Source organism: Acinonyx jubatus, chromosome B3 (assembly GCF_027475565.1).
Source record: "Acinonyx jubatus isolate Ajub_Pintada_27869175 chromosome B3, VMU_Ajub_asm_v1.0, whole genome shotgun sequence".
Classification (NCBI taxonomy): domain Eukaryota; kingdom Metazoa; phylum Chordata; class Mammalia; order Carnivora; family Felidae; genus Acinonyx; species Acinonyx jubatus.
Window position 1 is genome coordinate 105,321,382 of NC_069386.1, and position 22,428 is coordinate 105,343,809.

Here is a 22,428-nt window from a genome sequence, read left to right on the forward strand (position 1 = left end):
TACATGTATTTGATTTTACTAAATCTACTTTTTTCATTTTAAACATGCATAAGACACAAAGTAGTAGAATAAAGGAACATGTCCTGATATATGAAAGTCAGTATTTTGTCACATTTACTTAAGATCTTTCTCTCTGTGTCTCTTTGCTTTTTTTTCTATTTCTATTCTCACTGATGATACTGGGTAGTTTGTCCTGAAGAGTTACTACTCTGAATTTTGCTGATTGCGTTGCTGTGGTATTGTTTAATGTGTTCCTCTATATTTTCTGTAAATTATTAGTTACATTTAGAAGCTTTATCAGATTAGGGTTGAATTTATTTATTGTTGGAAAGAATGATTAATAAGTGGTGTTAATGTATTTGTTTTAACTGAAATTCTGGGCTTATCCAGTACTTTTATGCAAATTAGGAAACAGTGCCTCCTTAGGGCAGGCAAATTAGGAAAAGGCACTCATTCTAGGTAAAAGAATTTGAAAAAAGGGACTTTCTAAGTATTGTTAATTTCTAATTTTATTCTGTTGTGGTAAGAGAACATACTCTATTAATAATTTTAATCTTTTGAAATTTTCTGAGAACTTATTTATGGTCCAGTAAATGGTCTATTTTGGTGAGCAATCAATGTACATTTGTAAAGAATGTTCGGGGTTCCTGGGTGGCTCAGGTGGATGGGTGTGGATGGGTGTCAGACTTCAGCTCAGGTCATAATCTTGAATTTCATCGGTTCAGCCCATGTCGGGCTTGCTGCTGTCAGCTCAGAGCCTGGAGCCTACTTAGGATTCTGTGTCTCCCTCTCTCTCTGTGCCCCTCCCCTGCTTGTGCGCAGGAGCTCTCTCTCCCTCCACCCCTCTCTCAAAAAAAAAAAAAAAAAAGAATGTTCTGTGGCTGTCAGGGGTAGTGTGTTATAAATGTCAATTAGGTCAGCTTGGTTGGTAGTGTTACTCAGATCTTCTATATTACAAATTTATTTTATCTACTCATTTTATCAATTACTCCAACTACATGGTGGATTTGTTGGTTTGACCTTTTAGTTTTGTTATGCTTCATGTATTTTGTAGCTCTCTTATTAGTTACGTAGGTACCTATGTCTTCTTGATGAATATCTCCTTTTGTCATTATGAATTGTCTCTTGTAGTACTCTTTGTCCTGAAGTTTTTGTCTGAATTAATATAGTCATGTCAGCTTTCTTATGCTGTTTGATGGTATATCTTTTTCTATCCCTTTGCCTTCAACCAATGTATGTCTTATATTAGTAGATACTTATGTCTTCCTTTTTTACTTGACCCAACAATTTCTTTTAAAATTTTAAAAAAAATTTTATTTTAAGTAGGCTCCACACCCAATTTGGGGCTTGAACTCGTGACTCTGAGATCAAGAGTCACATGCTCTACTGACTGAGCCAGCCAGGCGCCCTCCTGGCCCACCAATTTCTGCCTTTTGTTGGTGTATTTGTCCCTTTATATTTAATGTAATTATTGAGCTCATTGGGCTTAAGTCTACTTGTTTTCCATTTGTCTCTTTCATTTTTTGTTCAAGTTCCTTTCTTGCCTTATTTGGACTAATTGACATTTTATTTTATTTTATTTTAGAGAGAGAATGTGCAAACAGGGGAGAGTGGCAGAGAGATGAGAGAGAGAGAGAATCTCAAACTGGCTCCATGCTCAGTGCAGAGCCTGATGTAGGGCTCAATCCCAGAACCCTGGGATCATGACCTGAACTGGAATCAACAGTCAGATGCTCAACCAACTGAGCCACCCAGATGCCCCACTAATTGGATATTTTAAAGTATTAGCCTATTAGCAATAGCTCTTTATTGTTATTTTAATGTTTTTAATATTTTTTGAATGGTTTCTTTAGGTATAACAATGTGTATCTTTATCAAAATCTATTTAGGGTCAACATCTGATATTCCCATTTTTCACTTCCCATTTCATACCTCACAAATGTGAACAATGTAATTCCATTTACTCACCCATCTCATCTTTTATGCTGTTGATGTATCTTTTACTCTTATATGTGATTCAGTATTGTTATTTTTACTTTAAACAGTTAGTTGTCTTTAAGGAAAAGTGGAAAATTAAGAGTCTTTAAAAACACCTTTATTGAGATGTAATTCACATACCATAAAATTCACCCATTTTAAGTGTAGAGTTCAATGGCTTCAAGTTTATTCTCAGAGATGTGCTCGCTTGCATTACCATAATCAACTTTAGAACATTTTTGTCACTTCACAAAGAAACCCGTCATCACTTAACCATCACTTTCCAAACATTCCCTTTCCCATATTGCCCCTCTAGCCCTAGGCAACCACTAATCTTACTTTCTGTCTCTATAGATTTCCTGTTCTGGGCATTTTGCATAGATGAGATCATTCAATATATGGTCCTCTGTGATTGGCTTTTACTCAGAATAATATTTTTATGGTTCATCCATGTTGTGGCATGTATCAGGACTTCATTTCTTTTTGTTACTGAATAGCATTCCATTGTATGGCTATATCACATTTTATTTATCCATTCATTTGTTGATGGACATTTGGGTTGTTTTCACTTTTCAGCTATTATGAATAATGCTGCTATGAATATTCATGTACAAGTTTTTGTATGGACAAATGATTTTGTTCCTCTCAGCTGTGTACTTAAGAGTATAATTTTTGGATCATGTGATAACCCTATGTTTAACCATTTGAGGAACCGTAAGACTGTTTTCCAAAGTGATGCATGTTTTACATTCCCACTAGCAGTGTATGAAGGTTCAGTTTCTCTACCTTTTTTGGCAGCCCCTGTTATTTATCTTTTTTGAATTAGAGCCGTCCTAGTGGGTATAAAGTGGTGAAATCGTCCGTTATGTTCACCTTCTTATATACTATATTTGGTGTCCTTCTTCACTTTTTTTTTCTTTTTAATTTTTTAAAATTTTATTACAGATGGGGGGAGGGGCAGAGAGAGAGGGAGACAGAATCTGAAGCAAGCTCCAGGCTCCTAGCTTCAGCACAGAGCCCAACATGGGGTTTGAACTCATAAACTTCGAGAACATGACCTGAGTCGAAGTTGGATGCTTAACTGACTGAGCCACCCAGGTGCCCCTTTTCTTTCCTTTGGATTATATTTTACAATTGTTGTGATTTTATTTTGCCTAGAGAATTTTCTTTAGTATTTCTTGTAGTGCAGGTCTCTTGGTAAATGATTCTCCCAGATTTTGTTTATCTGAAAGTGTTTTTATTTTGCTTAACTGTGTGAAGGATATTTTTGCTGAATATGAAATTATAGGTTGGCATTTCACCACTTGAAAGATATCAGTGTTTTCTGATCTCCATTGTTTGTGATGAGAAGTTAGCTGTTACTCATATCTTTGGTTCCCTTTACACAAAAATCTTTTGGGGCTGCTTTTAAGATTAAAAGAAATTTCTTTTTCAAAATGTTTATTTTTGAGAGAGAGAGCGCGAGCAAGCACGTGAACGCATGAGTGGGGGCGGGGCAGAGAGAGAGGGAGACATAGAATCCTTAGCAGGCTCCAGGCTGTGAGCTGTCAGCACAGAGCCTGACACAGGGCTTGAACTCACAAACCGTGAGATCATGACCTGAGCCGAAGTTGGATGCTTAACCGACTGAGCCACCCAGGTGCCTCTGCTTTTAAGATTTTTCTCTTTAATTTTGGTTTCTGGCAGTTTGAGTATGTTCTAGATAATGGGTTTTCTTTGTATTCATCCTAGTTGAGGTTTGCTGAGCTTAGATCTGTAAGTCAGTGTTTTTCTTCCTATTGGAAATTTCAGTGATTCTTTCTGCACTTTTTACACTTTCTTCTTATTTTGGAACTCCAGTTACATGTGTGTTAGACTCTTTGATATAATGTAAGTCCCTGTGGTACGACTTATTTTTCTTCAGTCTTTTTTCTCTCTGTTCTTTAGATCAGTTACTTCTTGATTTATCTTCAATCCCATATGCTATTTCCACTCTTTTGGTAAGCTTATTCAGTATATTTTCGTTATTGCACTTTTTATTCTACAGTTTTTATCTTGTTCTTTTTTATAGTTTTCATTTCTTTTAGAATTCCTATCTGTGCATGCATTAAGACTATCTTCATTTAGTTCTTTGAATGTATTTTCATTTAATTCTGGACATACTTTGTGTTAATTCTTTTAAAATATTTATAATATATGAGGTTTGCCTGGGTGGCTCAGTTGGTTAAGTGTCCAACTCTTGATTTCAGCTCAGGTCATAATCTCACGGTTCGGGAGTTTGAGCCCCACATTGGACTCTGCACCAACACTCCAGAGCCTGTTTGGGATTCTCTCTCTCCCTCCCTGTGTGTGGCTCCCCCTGCCTACGCATGTGCTCTTTCTTTCTCAAGTTAAATAAATAAACTTAAAAAATTTTTATAATAGATGATTTTAAGGTTTTTGTTTGCTAGATTCAACATCTTGGCTATTGTAGGATTGATTTCTATCAACTGTTCTTTTTGACTTTTTTCTTTTCATTCTTTTCTCTATTTTGGCACAGTTAGTACTTTTTTCAGTTGTAAACTAGATCATGTAGATGTTACATTTTAGAGATCCTGGAGTTTATCTTTCTCTGTGTGTGTGTATGTGAATTCTGTGGGCAATTCATTTGCTGGCTGATTACCTTGAACTTTGTAAGCTTGGTTGTAATATTTGCTAGGATGGATCTGCAGAGAGCATGGTGTGTTTCCTTACTTTAGTGCGACTTAACTTCCAAAATTCTAATTCCTTGCAAAATTTGTTCGGTCTTGATTTTAAGCTTTGTTAGGGGAGTCTAAGAATAAGTCCTATTCTAGGATGTGATACTTACTCTTAGTTGTGGCCTTTTTGGTATCTTAGCTGGATGTCTAACGTGTTAATAAGTTGTAATGTGGTGTCTCTACTCTGGCTGGGTGGGAACTTCAAAGTGTATCCACCACTCTTAACTACCCTCTATCCCTCTTTCATCTACCGTCTTTTAAGCCTTGATTGGTTTTGCCCTGCACATGTGCAGCCTGCTTTTTTGGTCAAGGATTCATGGAGGTTTTGTACAGACTTCTGGACCTTCTGCTTTGCATTTTTCAGCTGTATCAAGTGCACTGAATTCTGATCTCTGACTCCTCAGTTTAGCACAACTACTGTGCCCTTCTCAAACTTGTTGAGAATGGCCAAGGAAATTGTATCAGGTAGAAAACTGAGGCAATTGTAGGCCCACCTTGTGAGTTACCCATTTCTGGAGATTATAGTCTTTGTGTAGTCTATTGTCTAATGCCTGCAAACAGGTGTCTCAAACATTTGTTTGTTTTCTGGTTTCTCATGGTGGGAATGCTAGTCTGGCATCAGTTACTACATTATGTTTTTAAGAAAAAGCTGGCCTGACTATATTGTTGAGTCATTTACTTCCTGTAGTCTCAGTTCTGTGTGTACGTGTCTATTTTCTTACCTCAAAACTGACAATTGCTTGTTCCTCTTTAGCATTTCTTTTGCAGTTTCTCATTTTTTTGTTACTTCAGTTTCTTCCCTAATACTTTCTAGACACTCCCCCCTTTTTTTAATGGAATGTTTTCAAGTTGATTAGAATATAATGTTGCAGAACAGCTCTGGAGAATTAATGTCTCATATGTTCTGAATGGTAATTACAATGAATATCTCACGATCATTCTCCTAATGGAGATGGTTTTTGCTTTCACTACATATATGAGTTGGTGTTCTGTGTATTTTCATAATCCAGATCTATTGAGTAACAGAAAGAATATTGAATCACAAGTTAGAAAATCTAGGTTCTAAGTCTTGAATTGTTCATTTGTTTGGGATAGTAATTTTTAATTCCTCTTTAATTTCTTAAAATTTGGGTAATTTAGTTAATAGTTTTGGTCTTTTCTTTGAGTTTACACCTTTTTTGGGCGGGAAGGGGCAGAGAGGGAGGGAGAGATTCCCAAGCAGGCTACACACCCAGTGCATAGATCTCATGATCATGAGATCATGACTTGAGCTGAAACCAAGATTCAGACACTCAACTGACTGAGCTACCCAAGCCCCCCGGTTTGCAATCTTTCTTAGACACTCAAAATTTCCAGGTTATTGATTCCCAGACTTACCTCATCCTAAAAATCATCTTGGGTGTCGAGTTCAATTACAAATTTCTGGGCTCCGACATAGATCTCTGAGGGAGAGACTTTGTGTTTTATACTACCTATCAAGAGAGTCTTGTACTTAAGCAATGTTGAAAAACTGTGTGTGAGTATACAACAGTGAGTATAGCAGACACGGTTACTACCCGCGTTAGTTTTATGGTGTTTGAGCTCTTCTGAGTCATTAAAAGGAAATTAGTTGTTTTTTCTTTACAAGAAACCAAAGGGAAGTTTAGAGTTATAAAAATATTCTTCGCAATTAAGGTGTGAAAGTCGGTATTATGCCATTTGTTAAACTATTTGTTGAAAAGTGCTATTGAACAAACCTGAACTCCTGAAACCTAATTGTCAACCTATTCCTGATGTAGGAAAAGGGACTTTGGGGAAGCAAATAATTTTGGTGGGTGTTTCCTAAACTTACAAATTTTTGCAAGATTAGCATGAAGGGAACAAAAAAGTTTAGGTGGTTCAAAATGCATAAATGTTTTTGTGAAGCAGCCACTAAAGAGGAAAGATCTAAGTATTAGTCCCATTAGGAAAGTGGAATGTGATGTCTGATATGGCTGTCATGCTGAACATGGCAGCTTGTGTAAAAGTACGTGCCTCAAAATGCTGTTTGTTTTGTCAAAAGAATTGATAGGAGTTGGCAAACTCAGTTAATTTGAAATCAGAAGGAGCCTAGCAATCATCTTTTTAGTTTTGTTCTACACTTGTCCCTTTTTTCTTTTTTTAACAGATGGGAAAACTGAAGCCTATGTAAGGTTAAGTGGTTGCATTTCCCACCTGGCCAGCTCTACTTTTTTGTGTCTGTGTAAATCCTAGTTAGGAATTATTCAATTAAATTTTGATCACATTTGCCAAATAAAATTCTTATTAATGTAATGCAACCAGATTGCAACTCAAACCCTTTTAAAATATGAAAATACTACAATACTATCAAAATCTGTTTGATACACTTAGAACAATTTTCTTTTTATATTTTTAGTTGCCAGGATGCTAGCATTAAAAAAAAAATTTAAATATTCAATAATGATTTTTTTACCAATTCTGTATTTGCCATATCACTTTATTTGATAATGTATAAACAGTGTCATAGTATTTGGCTTTTGAGGTATACACATGCAAATTAGGAAGACTAAATGTATTATTTATACAATGAAGTGATTTGGAGGGTAACTAGTTTTATAGTATTTTACTTTGCAAACTTCATTTTTTAATTTGTATCAAAAATATACACCTGTATAAACAAATAAGTGTATTCCCTACAAAAAGACAAGAAAATGTAATATTTAATGGACATCATTAGAAATGTTTTGAAGAATTAGGTTTTCTTTCATTCACTGTTAGAATATGTAAAAAAACAGAATTTTGAGATGAAGAAAAGTGGTTGTGTACCTCATTCAATTTTCTTTAGAACACAAATATGATAGTGGCTATATCATTGAAAATTAATGAAGCCTCCATCAATATGGTGCAGTGCCTCTGCATCACTGATTTATAAATATTTAATGAGTCTGCTATTCTAATTTCAGGTAACTGAAGCAAACTGCATCTAGCACTAACTCTGATTTGCTTACAAACAATTCATTCCATTAAAATATAAATGTCTTGAAATCTACCAATGTTAAGTATAATTTCTTCATAAATAATTCCACAGTGTTTACTTTCAGGCTATAACTAAGTTATCTCTAAAGAGAGCATCATTTTTTATGACTGCTTCGGATAATGTTACCAAAACATGTTTTATTTGATCTTATTTCTTGTTACTGATCTGTGGAGTTGGAATAGAAAATATGGGAGAAAAAACTTACAAGTAGTAGAATTGTGGTGTGACATGGCAAATGTTATATTTTTGAGATCTATTGGAGGATACATGAGGAACATTTTAAGGGTATATTTTTATATTTGACATTAGGAATATAACTTTTAATATTTGCTTTTATTTTCAGTCTTATTTTAAAATGTGTATTTTGTTTATTGAAAAGATAATATTAAAAAACATTTCTAAAAAAATTAAAAACATTTCTGACAACAGAAAAATTGTATATAATATTTTTACAGAGCATTTATTTTTATTTTTACCTTTTGATTCTTGGGAGTGATTCTAGTTAGAAGTCAGTTTTATAGTCTGTGGCCATACCACCCTGAATGTGCTCAATCTCATCTGATCTCAGAAGCTGAGCAGGGTCGAGCTTGGTTAGTACTTGGATAGGAGAAATCAATTTTATATAATGTGTGATTTTTATGGGACTGGAATTTGCTGAGCTACATATCATTTTATTAAAAAAATGCTCCTGTTGCCAATTGAATATATATTATCATACAGTTTAATAAAATACTGTGTTAGCAGTAAAGATTCTTTATCCATATTTGTTCAATGCCCAGTCAGATCATAGTAAAGGGAATGAGTTTTTTTTAGAAAGCTGAGGTTGGTAAACAAAATTTTGAAGACAAAATTCTTACTTTTTAGGTAGTTTAAATATATTTCTAAGATCTAAAATTAATATGTTGCAGTAATTGTCTCTGCCTTATTTGTATTGAATGTCTTATTTCTCATAATTGTATTCGGTATATCATTAATATTTAATTCTTTATGGAGGCTGATCGCAGCAAGCAATCTATGTAATGTGTTGCAACTAAATGCAAGAACATACAATTTAAAGTAGGAATGGTGTCAATAATAATAAATTGCTACAGCTAGTATATGTTTAGTGTTTATAATTCCCCCTTGGGAAATACACTATTTGTGTCTCCTGTTTGCTTTATGTATTTGGGTTTATATTATTTGGAATTAGAATAGAAACTAACATGTTATATGCTGAAGTTAGAATGTAACAAACTAGGACTTACTGAAATCATATAGACCAAGTGGATTGATTAGTAAAGTACCTCACAGAGGACAATTACATATACTTAAGTAAACACTACCATGGTGTTTTTGTTTTTGTTTTTTTTCTGTCAAAAGCAAGAGCCAGAAATAAGCTTGTGCTTTTTGACTATATTCTGTTTATTAACACTATTCCCAATTGCTGCGTTCTTTTATGGGTTTTTGGTTTCTACATTTTGCTTACCGAGAGATTTTTGGTGCAGTGGTTAAAAGCATCAACTTTGGGATCAAAGAAATTTGAGTTAAATCCTTGGGCTACCACTTAATAGTGACCTGCAGCAAAGGCTTTTTTGACTCCTAGATTCCTAAATCTTTAAAATGGTGATAAAAATAATACTGCCTGTTTTACAGGCTTGTTGTGATGGTTAAAGAAATGGCAACTTGTTCAAAGTTTGCTTGGCATATTTGCCTGGCATATAGCAGCTAATATTTATTAAGTACTGTTATTATGAGTGGTAATGTCAGTCTTAATGGTTGTGTAATGTTTCTGAAAAATTATAAAATAGTTGGAAATAGAGAATCCTAAGTGTGCTGAGGGTACTGTTCAAGTATAATTACAGCTAGCAGTTTATGTGCATATGTATTTACTTTTTTGAAGATTAAACACAAACACAGATTGTGCTGTATGAATTTTTCTGCCACTTAGTTCATTCATTTATCAATATATTTTGGATAATTTATGTTTGAGTATATAAATATAAGTCATTGTTTTTTTCATGGTTGCAGAGTATTCCATCTTTTGAGAATGCATTAATCTATTTAGCCTGTCATATATTAATGGAAGTTTTGGTTGTTTTTGGATATTCAATATAGTTTTTCAGTGCACATCCTATCTTTGTGTAAATGCAAGTATATCTGTAGGATAAATTAAAATTTTTTTAATGTTTATTTACTTTTGAGAGAGAGCACAAGCGGAGGAGGGACAGAAAGAGAGAGAGGGAGACACAGAATCTGAAGCAGGCTCTAAGCTGTCAGCACAGATCCCAATGCAGGGTCCAAACCCACAAACCACGAGATCATGACTTGAGCTGAAGTCAGACACTTAACTGACTGAGCCACCCAGGCGCCCTGTAGGATAAATTTCTAACAGCAAAATGTGTATTTAAAAATAAAAAAAACTTTTTTCTAACATTTATTTATTTTTTGAGAGACAGAGAAACAGAGCACGAGGGACCCGAACTCATGAACCGCAGAGGGAGGGAGTCACAGAATCTGAAGCAGGCTCCAAGCTCTGAGCTTTCAGCACAGAGCCTGACGTGGGGCTCCAACCTACAAACTATGAGATCATGACCTGAGCTAAAGTCAGACGCTTAACTGATTGAGCCACCCAGATGCCCCATAATGTGTATTTATAGTTTTAATAGACATTACCAATTTTTTTATTAGACATTACCAGTTTTTTCTTTTTTCAACTTTATTGAGATAGAATTGACATTCATTAAACTGCACATAATTTAATCAGCATTGACATGTTAATAGACCCATAAGGTGATCACTACAATTAAGATAACAAATAGTTCTGTCATACCCAAATTTCCTTATGTCTTTTTGTAATCTACTCTTCCCTCTACTCCCATCCCCAAGCAACAACAGTTTTGCTTTTCCTTATAGAGTAGTTTGTATTTGCTATTATTTTACATAAAATCATATAGGCTGCTTTTTGTTTTTGTTTTTTTTTTTTTTTTTGGTTTGTCTTGGCTTTGACTCCATTATTCTGAGATTCGTCTATTTTGTTGTGTCTGTCAGTGGTTCATTCCTCTTTATTACTGAATGGTGTTCTGTTGTATAGATATACTAGTTTGTACTAGTTAATTGACAGTTGGCTTGTTTGTGATTGTTAGTATTACAAAAGAGCTGCTATGGAGAATTTTCATGTAAAAGTCTTTTCATGGGGGCGCCTGGGTGGCTCAGTCGATTGGGCGGTCGACTTTGGCTCAGGTCATGATCTTGTGGTCTGTGAATTCGAGCCCCGCGTCGGGCTCTGTGCTGATAGCTCGGAGCCTGGAGCCTGTTTCAGATTCTGTGTCTCCCTCTCTCTGACCCTCCCCCGTTCATGCACTGTCTCTCTCTGTCTCAAAAATTAAAAAAAAAAAAAAAAAAAAGTCTTTGCATGAACATTTTTTTTAAATTAAAAAAATTAAATTTTTTTAATGTTTATTTTTGAGAGAGAGAAGGAGAGAGTGAGCACGAGTAGGGGAGGGGCAGAGAGAGGGAGATACAGAATCTGAAGCAGGCTCCAGTGTCTGAGCTGTCTGTACAGAGCCAGATGCGGGCTTGAACTCATGGACTGCGAAATCATGACCTGAGCTGAAGTTGGACACTTGACTGAGCCACCCAGATACTTCTGAACATGTGTTTTTGTTTCTCTTGGGAAAATACCTAGGAGTGGCGTGTCTGGGTTATGTGGTAGTTGTAGTTTAACTTTTAAAGTTTTATAGTTTTAGATTTACATTTAGATCTGTGATCCATTTGAAGTTAACTTTTTTGTATGGTGTGAGGTAAGAGGGTTCTCTTTTTGAGTGTTGTTGTTATTATTATTATTATTATTATTATTATTATTATTATTATTTTTCCTGCAAGGATATCTAGGGGATCTAGCACTATTTTTTGAAATGCCTTTCCTTTTTCATTGGATTGCCTTGGCATTTTTGTCAAAAATCAATTGACTAAGTAACTATGGATCTGTTTCTGAACTCTCTGTTCTGTTCCATTGACTTATAACTATCTTTGCCAGTACAGCCAAACTGTTTTAATTACTGTAGCTTTATGGTAAGTCTTGGGAAGTGTAAGTCCTTCAACTTTTTTTTTTTTTTAATTAGTTTTGAAGTTTATTTATTTCAAAAGAGAGCATGAACAGGGGAGGTAAAGAGAGAGAGAGGGAGAGAGAGGATTCCAAGCAGGCTAAGCACTGTCACACAGAGCCTGATGCAAGGCCTGAACTCATGAACTGTGAGATCATGACCTGAGCTGAAATCAAGAGTCAGATGCTTAACCGACTGAGCCACCCAGGCACCCTCAACTTTGTTTTTACTTTAAAAATTGCTTTGGTTATTTTAGGTCCTTTACAATTCTATATAGATTTTAGAATCAATTTGTCAACTTTTGTATAAATGCCTGTTGGATTTGGGTTGCTTTAAATTTGGGGAGAATTGCCATCTTGACAATATTGAGTATTATAATCAATAAATATGATATATTTTTCATTTATTTAAGTCTTTAATTTCATTCAGTACTACTTCAGTCTTCTGACGCCTCGAATGAAGCTGGAGGATCCACTTCTAAGCTTAATTTTGTGGCTTAGTTCTTTACTATTTGTTGGTTAGAGGTCTCAGTTCTTTCCTGTAAGGGCCTATCCTAAGAATTTCTTCACTGTCCTTACAATGTGGTAGCTTTCTTTCCCTAGAGTGAATGATTCAAGAGAGAGAGGCAGAAGCCACAATGTCATAAACTAGCTTTGGAAGTCTGACACTGTAATTTCTGCTGCATTCTATTTGAGTCCTAAGCACAGTCCGTATTTAGGGTGGCGGGGAATTAGGCTTCACTTTGTGATAAGAGAAGTATCAAAGAATTTGTGGACATATGTACAACCACATTAACCATATATCTGTATGTTCATCACTGTTGTAGCCTAAATCCAACAGAGCTCCCAATGATTCTTGCCTCCTCATATTCATGCCTTTGTGCAATTTCTTTCCAAATGGTCATCAGAGTTGCTTGTGTCATGAATTGAATATGGCAGAAGTGATGGTTTGTCACTTCCAAGGCTAGGTCATAAAAAGACTCTGCAGCTTTCTCATGGACCATTTGCTCTTGGGAAGGACAGTTTCTGTGTTGTAAGCAGCCATATAGAAAGGCTCATGTGGTGAAGAATCAAGGCCTCTGACACCTGCCACATGAGTAAGCCCTCTTAGATTCTCTGGCCCCAGCCGTGTCTTCAGATAATTGCAACCCTGGCTAATGTCTTGAGAAATAACCTGCTGCTGGATTCTTGACACTCAGAAACTGTGTGAGATAATGTTTATTATTTTAAGCTGCTGAATTTGAAGGTATTTTGTTACACAGTAACAGATAACTAATAGCAATCACTTCACCTTTATTATAACAAAAGAGACATTACCAAAACTTGTACACTATTTGAGACTCTTTTTATGATAGTGGGAATAGATTTCTAAGGGGCTCCTGTCAAATAAGTCATTGTCATTATGTAGTGAAGTGGTTCTTATTCAGAGACATATAAACTACTTTGGTTTAGAAGTAAAGTAATCTAGGGGGAATCCTGTGATACTGTTTATTGTAACTTAAATTGCAAAGGTAAAGCTTTTATTACCATTTAAGCTTTGATAATAAGGCAGAATGTTTAGTGAGAACCTTGTAAATTTCCTATCATTGACCAAGGACTTAATAAATTTTATCAAAATCCATGAAATAGCAATTTGAGTAGCTAATTCTTTATAAAAATAGTTTATTTTGTTTATAGATTTAATAAGTGATAAATACAGTGATGTTGAATCTTATATGGAATTTATGTTCTCAAGTTGTGTAAGTTAGAAATTATGTGTAGTGAAAGAATTACCTTTAATAAGACCAGAAATTGTCAGTATGGATAAATGATTTTTCACTAAGTTGAGCATAGCCAGTTTCCTTCAGCATAGGAATGATTCACTGTTTTTGCCAAACATCAGCTGAAATAATTGGCTCTTTTCTGGCATTGTATTGAAAAGACTTATTTTTCAATGCAGTCAAATGCAGTCTTCCTCTTCTTTTTTTTTTAATGTTTATTTTTGAGAGAGAGAGACAGAGTGCCAGTGGGGGAGGGGCAGAGAAAGAGGGAGACAGAATCTGAAAGCAGCCTCCAGGCTCCAAGCTGATTGGAGCCTGACTTAGATTACTCCAAGCCTGATGTAGGGCCTGAACCCATAAACCGTGAGATCATGACCGCTACCAAAGTTGGCTGCTCAACTGACTGAGCCACCCAGGTTTCCCTCTTTTTTTTTTAAGTTTATTTATTTTGAGAGAGAGAGAGTGAGTCAGGGAAGGAGCAGAGAGAGAGAATCCCTAGCAGGCTCTGCACCATTAGCGTGGGACCTGATGTGGGACTCGAACCCACAAACCATGAGATCATGACCTGAGCCAAAGCCAGATGCTTAACTGGCTGAGCCACTCGGGTGCCCCAGTCAGATACGGTCTTATTAAGATGTTCATTCTAGGAGAGGTATTAGGAAGTGAGTGCAGCTGAGGGAACAATTGAGTGACATCTCTCATTTTATGCTCACTCTGGAGTAAAGGTATAACTGAGAGGAAAGGCTGGTGATATGGGCTGCTTTTAAAAAAATATCTTTTTGCTGAACATATAAATTTTTTAAGTAAATGTGCATATAATATACTGCTATTGTATAATAGAATGCTTGTGAAACTTCTACTTTTCTTTATGGGGAAAATGTACAGTATTCCATTGTGATGTTTAGATTAGACTATTTCATTTTGTGGAAAATGACATGAAAGGTTTGTTGATTTCTGTAAAGCACAATATGGGAACGTGTTTATAATGAGGAGTCTATATCATTGAGAAAAGTTTCAGTTATATTCAGCCAGCACAGAACCAGCATACACATTTGTTGGACATGTATTATAGGAAGAGTAACATAAAAAAGTTTAAAATAGAACTTCTGCATTTTTGGAGCATGGTATAGTTGTCTGGAAAATTTACTGTCAGATAATGAATGTGTCTTTACTTTTGGAACATGCTTTATTGTACATGAAACTCTGAACTTATATAGCAGATAAATTACGTGATTTTTTCCCATTGCTAAAGAGTCTGAATGTTCAGAAGTGATCACTAAGACATTTCTTTAAATACTGCATTCTTATATTTTACAATGTCTTATGGATTGCTCACCATATAACAGTTAAGCCATAGGATGGAAAAATCTTGATGCCAGTAGTAGGAACTTTTTCCAGTTGGAAATCATTTAAAATAAAATTAAAGGAAGTGTAATTTTTTAGTGTTACTGGAAAGATATAATTTGACTCACTAAAGTGAGAGAACATTCATGTTCTCTTTCAGGCTCTACACCTGTGGCCTAAAGCTGTAGTCTTGTTGGGACTTTAATTATTAATACAAACGTGTGTTTTATAACATGTAGCCACGTCTACTTTAATACCATATAATTTCCTTTTAGAATGTGTAAATGCCCAAGCAAATTTTTGGACACAATCTGTTGTACTCTTTTGTATTTGGAGATAAGTGGTTTGAAAAGTATTAAGCAGTTTCTCTTCAGTTTAGTTTTGTCTTGTTTAAAGCATTAGTATAACGGTTTCCAAGGGGTGCCTAGCTGGCTTAGTTGGAAGAGCTTGCCACTCCTGATCTTAGGGTCATGAGTTTGAGCCCCATGTTGGGTATAGAGATCACACACAAAAAATAAATAAACAAAGCATTAGTATAACTGTTTGACTTGGACTAGAACTTGATTTTAAGTTGTCATTAGCTATGAATTCCCAGTGACTGCCTCTCAGATTTCACTAAGAGATCAGGCTATATGATTTATCGGTTTTAAGAAATCATGTGCAGCTTTCTGCTAATGCAGAAATTGTTCAGACATATAACATAGAGTTTCAAGAACCTGAAAATTTCGTTTGAAACTGATAGTTTAGAGGGTAGCTTCTTTTGTTATATCTGGAGGAATTAATGTTTAGAAGTTCACACTTATCTATTAATTTCTTACTGTCATTTAGTTCTTTCCTCATTTTTTGGTTTTCCAATTTATATCAATTTATAGACTGTATTCAAGTCAATGTGAAAATTTTATCTAAGTGCAGTTCCAAAGTTTGCAGTATTTTTGTGCATTTATTTCTTTACTGCCCACACACACGCACACACATACACACACATGCAAACATGCTAGAATGACATTTTCTGGTGGTCAGTTGAGATATGACATTGAAATGCATTGTCTGGTAAATTTTTTTTAGAAACTATATTTTATTTAGAAAAAAAAATTTTAAAGATTTTTTTTTTTTAAGTAATCTCTACACCCAGTGTGGGGCTTGAACCCACAACCCTGAGATCAAGAGTCGCTTGCTCTACTGACTGAGCCAGCCAGGTGCCCCTGAAAATATTTTTAATAGAGTGTTCCTAAGCATTTGATCCAAACAGCAGCCATGAGTTTGGGGTTTTAGGGCAAGATTTTATTTTCTAGGATATCACTCATGTTATTCCTAAATATGTCAGAAAAATATAGGAGACAAACTGCAATTTGATTTCATTTCATACTTTTCAAATATTTATACCCTTGTTATCTTAGAAATTTTGGTAATGAGTCATAGAGCTTCTCTTTCTATCCTTAACCCCAAAATATATTGAGAAAAAAGTTAGGAACAGAGAATATGAAATAGGAGAAGCTGTTCATGCATTTCCTGGGATTTAGATTTTTTTATCCTCTTCCAGGCGTGCTCCAAGTCTGGTGCTTTACTTATTTTAAACCTTTTTTTTTTTTTTTTTTTTTTTTTAGCACTTCTTATTTATTAGGACTTGATGATCAAAGTTGAATATGAGATAATCTTTGCCCTGAGGTTTCACAGTTAATGTATAGAAGGTAAACAAATAAAATGTTACGATACAGTTTGATAATTGTTATGCTCAGTGTTGTTGGAGTCATTTGAGTAACATAATTCGACAGTGGGGTGCTGGGAGTATAGTGGCACCAGCAAGTATATCACAGGATCCAAGTCAGAAATATGGTAGTCATTCTTGGTTTATATTTGTGGCTTATATCCAAGCATCACCAAGTCTTGCTCATACTGTTCCTAAATCACTTTCAAACCACGGGTTTTATAATAATTCTATTGTTTTAAAGGTGTTTTTTTTTTTTTTTTTTTTTTTACTTATAAGAGCAATTTCTACTTATTTAGATATTTTGTTAGGGGAATATACTTTCATGTGGATGTAAGTGCCCTCATTTTATTTCAATAATAGAAAATTGAAGCCAGTTTGGATAGGGAGAAGATTGAAAAATGAAACAAATATGTAAGATTAAAGTTGCATATAGCTTTTGTAGTTAGATGATATATGTATTCCAAGTGGATAATACAGATTTATACCTTAATGAAAGCACATGGTCATATTAATTTGAAATTTGCACAAGGAGCATCATAGTGTATATTAACCTTGCTTTTTTCAATTAGTGGTAGACCATGAGTATTATTAGCATATACCACTTTACCTCCTTGTTAGCACCTAATATTTCTTTGTGTGGATGTTTCTCCTATTGATGAGTATTTAGAAATGTGAGGTTTCAATAGCTTTCTAAATTTTTTTTTAATAAAGTACACCAGTTAATTCCCTGAAACAGTATATGAAGGTGTCTGTTCCCTCACCACTTTTGCCCCACCAAGGATTTCACAAAGTTTATTGGTTTTGATATACTGCAGTCACACTTCTACCTACTGCATTTCATATTTGGATTCAGCAGCAAGTCTCCAATACGATTGTAAAATACAGAAATGAAGTATTTTTTCCTTGATGTTTGTGCTTTAAGCAAATGCACTGGGTCAAGTTCTAGTTTAAAATCATTTAACTTTCTGAGTAATAAAAGTCTCAAAGAACATTTAGAAATAGAGTTGTATGAAATAGCTATTGTTTGTAAGCACTTTATCTACCTCTTATTTTTGTAAAAGAGTCATATTACAATTAGTATGAGATCTATTCTTTGGGCAGCTGGAAAGCAGGACAAGGAAAAATCATTCTCCTCTTGTCCGGTAGAAAGTACATTGTGCTCTCTAGTACCAGACTTGGGGTTTTTTTTCTTTAAAGGATAATGGATTCCACACAGGTGAGTCAGTCAGTCTTTTGTGTTCTTACCAGGTGCATTATTGGTTTTCATGATGGCAGTCTAGGTGTTCTCATTCAGCAGCAGTTTTTGCAAATTCTCCAAAAGAGCACAAAGGAAAAAAACCCAGAGTCTCTCATGAGTACAAGAAATGAATTTCCTAAACTCTTTGGCCATTCTACTTTTTCTTGTTAGATGTTTATGAACTGTGACTCCTTTGGAAAGTGTATGTAATATATATAGGTAGTTTCTTTTTTTTACTTCATGGACCATGTGTCATGATCTATTTATTTAATTTAGAACATGAAACAAAGTAGTTACTTACAAGTTCTTTTTCTTGCCTATTAACTGGGTTGTTAGAGTGGGAAGGATCCTCTGTTAGAGAAAGTTATCCATGTCCTAGATTCTAGGAACAGGCAAGTTTAGATAGTCATCTGAGGTTACCATTTGTTTGGTATTTACTTGGCCCTGAAATCACAATACTAAAATACATTTTGGATTGTAACTAAGGAAAACATTTCAGAGTAATCTTCATGTAAGAATTCTTTGAACAGAATTTTGAGTAAAAACTATAATCTACCTGGGAGTCCTTAACAATTGAGGAAAAGAAAGTACCTGCTACACTAAAGTTTAGGATTATCCTTTTTTCAGATTTGCAAGTTGTTTTTGTTTTCAATTGTTCACACTAAGGTAGGAGCTTAAACTATCATGGCACTGAAGAGCATATTTTATGTCCATGTTTAGTAGCTACTTCAAACAGCTGGAACTTTATTTAGGTCATATTTCTTTTTTTGGTGCATTTATTTTTAGGGTTATATTTTCCTTTTAAAGTTTCATTGCTTTCATTCAACAAATATTGAGTACTACTGTGTGGCAAGCATATTCATGGTTACAGAATGATACTGTCTTTTGCCCTGGTTATTAGGTTTCTTTGGTTGATGAATATAAGTCTAAAGGTTTTATGGGTTGCTTTTCCTTTTTTATATCTTTGTAAATAAGAGCTGAGTTTAAATGTATTATTTAACTTTATTTGTGTGGGTTGACGATTTTTTCCGTATATAAATAAATGGCCTATGGCTAATTGTGGGGTCAAACCATCTAGATCTGTGAGTTGATAAATCCGAATTCTGGTACTTTATATTTTGCAGCATGTTTTTTTTTTTTGTCACATGTTCATATTTTCCTACGTTTTATTGATTCTGTTTTTCTTCAGTTTTTCTCTTTATGTAAATCATCCGCTTGCTTCTCATAGCAAATTGCTGCTTCAATTTGAGTCAGTGACTTGAAGTTTGTAGTGCAACAACTGGAATCTCTTTCTTTTGGAAATCTCATGCTTAAGTCTCAGGAGAAAAAAATCCTGTAGAATTCTTTGATGTAATTATTGTCCTTTCTGGGTAAGTCTCATCTTTATGAGAAAATTTTTAATTCTTTACTCCAGTACTTTGTAATGGATTATAGTTGCTTTCAAATAGATTATCAAGAAAGGGGGAATGTGGAAAGTATTTCAGTAGATTCTTGGGTAAAATAGTTCTGTATTATGATATTCTTTAAATGATTTTCTATGAGTTTTATATATGTTTCACTGAAAAATAAATTATGACTATCACTTGGTGAGAAATTTTTACTGAGCTCTGGTATCGTATAAAGCGAAATTAAAAAAGAAAATGAAACATGTTGCTTTTCTAGCCTAGTTTGTTGTTTGGTTTCTCAGTTGCTGTATAGAGATAGCTTATTCTCATGTATAGACTTTTTAAAGCCAAAAATAATCTGTAAATTGTCTAGTACAATTTCTTGCTTTTAATGGATGAGAGAATAGATTTTTCTTTTTTTTAAATGTTTATTTGTTATTTTGAGAGAGAGATGGAGTGTGAGCAGGGGAGGGGCAGAGAGAGTGGGAGACACAGAATCCCAAGCAGGCTCCAGGCTCTGAGCTGTCAGCACACAGCCTGACGCGGGGCTCGAACCCATGAACTGCGAGATCATGACCTGAACCGAAGTCGGATGCTTAACCGACTGAGCCATCCAGGCGCCCTGAGTAGATTTTTCTTTTAAAGCTTTTGTGGCATTGAAATTTTGCAGATTCAGATTGGCCTCTTTCTCAGTTAAATTAATAAGTTAGTGAAGTTAAAAGAATAGTATCTACAGAGTTGATTTATATAGTTCTCATTGGTGCTAATGGAAATTTCTTACTGAGGTTCAAATGGACACAGTTATCACCCATTTTAATTGCTGATTTATGGATGAAATGGCTATTGCTGCGTTGCTGGTTACAGCTTTATATTTTAGTGAATGCAACAGCAGTGATAGCCTGTCATTTTAAATGAATACTTAAAGAGGAATGACTTGTGATTTTCCAGAATGTGCATATATATGTTAATTTCTTAGAATCATAGACTTTTTATGTTAGAAGAGATCTCACAGAGTGTCTAGTCCATGTTCCTATCTTATAGATGAATAAACTAAGGTACAGAGTTTTAGAATGATTTGTCTAATCTTCCATGAGTATAAAGCATTTTGTATGCTTACCTCCACTGTATTTTAGTAAAGTTAGAGACCATAATGCTCACTGACTTCAACTTTCACTTGGTTAAATTTCAGTTTATGAATGTGTTATATCATATACTTTCCTACTTAGTGTAGGTTATCAAGCAGTGGAAACTCAGAATTCATGGTGAGTAATAATTGAGCAGAATCATTTCTGTAAACCTATCATTATCTGTAATTTAGAATTACAATGACCAGGAAGCAGTGTTAGTATAAGCATAGTTTAATACATCCATATTAATCCATCTGGCAGAATATAACATTTTAACATACCTTTTAGATCCACAGTGATGGAAAAAAATGATTAAATTGCTTATTGTCAAAACAAGGAACTGCTTTAGATATGGTCATTTAATAAGCTGTTTTGCTTCATGTAAACTAGTTTTGCTTAAGCTTCAGAGATATAGTCACATGGATTTATCTTACAGTGACAATTGTTTACTGTCTGGGTTTACGTTTAATGCAGGTGCTGGTGACAGTTTGAGATTCTTGACTCATTGCCCAGCATGGAAAATGATTGGTTTTGTTAGCTATCTACCGTACTGTCTTTTAATGTTCCCCTTTTAATGCAGTTAAACCTGACTTAATTATCCTGTCTTTATAGTGTTATGAATGTTATGGTAGTGTTGTGATATACCTGTTAAACTACTATATACTGTATATGTAAAGTGAAAAGTTTATATGTACATGGTATTTATTGCAGTAATGTAAAGTTCAAAAATAGAAAGCAAACATAACAGGTTTATACATTTACACATTTAAATTGTACAGTGCTGTTGTAGCCTTCTTTTTCTGGAAGATGTGTTTGTGTCAGTAAATTCTTCCTTTTTCCTTGTTTGTGATTTTATGTCTGTAAAACAGTGACCAGTTGCTAAGGAAGCCTCTTTTTTCTATTTATTAGATAGTGAAGCTAATTGTCTTTTGATATTGTACTGCTTACTAGCTATCAAATAGTCTAATAAATAGGTAAAGCTTATAGCTTACTGTAAAAAGTTACAAGTTAATTGTTTGGTTTTGGAACTCATACTTTAGCCTCTTGTTTTGTGTTGAATTAACGAATGTGAAGAAGACATTAAGACATTAGACTTGATTTGAAAGTAAGATAGATTTGAGACAAATTTAGGAGATAGATTGAAAAGATTTGGTGATCCAGTGGCTATGAGGTAAGAAGAGGTAGTCTAAGATAATTCTCACATTTGGGATATTGATGATTAGGTGAAGAATGGGATTTTGAGGGGCACCTGATGGCTCACTTGGTTAAGTGTCTGACTCTTGGTTTTGGCTCAGGTCATGACCTCACAGTTTGTGAGTTTGAGCCCTATGTCTGGCTCTGTGCTGAATGCATGGAGTCTGCTTGGGATTCTTTCTCTCTGCCCCTCCCCAGCTTGCGCGCTCTCTCTCTCTCTCTCTCTCTCAAAATAAATAAATAAATAAACAAACAAACATAAAAAAATGAGATTTTGAAGATTCAGTGCATTTCCTTCTGTAACAAGGCAGGTTTGTGTCAGTAAATAAACAGGCAAATAAATGAGCAAATGGTAATAGCTGAAAATGGTGGATTTTGGAGTCTAGGTTGGTTATGAAGGGTAGTATACCTAGGAGTTAGCCTGAAATTGGGAGAAAAAGAAAGTATCAAAGTGTTGGAGGTCTGGGTGAGATCAAGGGGAGCAGTAGAGGTAATGAGGGTTTGAGAGCTGGTAATTCAGGTTGTGGCTAGGGTTTAGAATATAACTAAACAGGCGGTTACTATGCTCAGTGCTGGAGAAACTAGTGTCCAGAAAGCTAAACAACAGGCAAAAAGTATTTAAAAGAGTAAAAAAATAGAGCATTCTTTAAAATTAAGATGACCATTGGAAAACAGAGGCACAGCTAGAGTAGTTTAGAGCTGATGGCTTTTATTTACAGTTAAACTGAATATAAAAATCTTACCCTCTAGCCCACGTAACACATAGTGTTCTGTTTTAAAAATTTTTGAGCTTTGTCAGATGACTGGTTTTAGCAGAGATTGGATGTAACTTTAAGTGTAAATCTGCATCTATACAATTTAAACCTGCAATCTTATAAATAT

At 34.7% G+C, this 22,428-nt stretch overlaps 1 protein-coding gene across 3 annotated transcripts in view; it reads left to right on the top strand.

The window, feature by feature from the left end:
* MNAT1 (MNAT1 component of CDK activating kinase) overlaps positions 1–22,428 on the top strand; it is a 226,981-nt gene that overhangs the window by 14,088 nt on the left and 190,465 nt on the right. The window contains exon 1 of one of the 3 annotated variants that reach the window (XM_053224519.1): positions 18,980–19,210. The exons of the other annotated variants lie outside the window; for them this stretch is intronic. The gene's annotated coding sequence lies outside the window, so the exon portion shown is untranslated. Of the gene's footprint in view, positions 1–18,979; positions 19,211–22,428 lie in introns of those variants that run through there. 3 annotated transcript variants of the gene reach the window in all.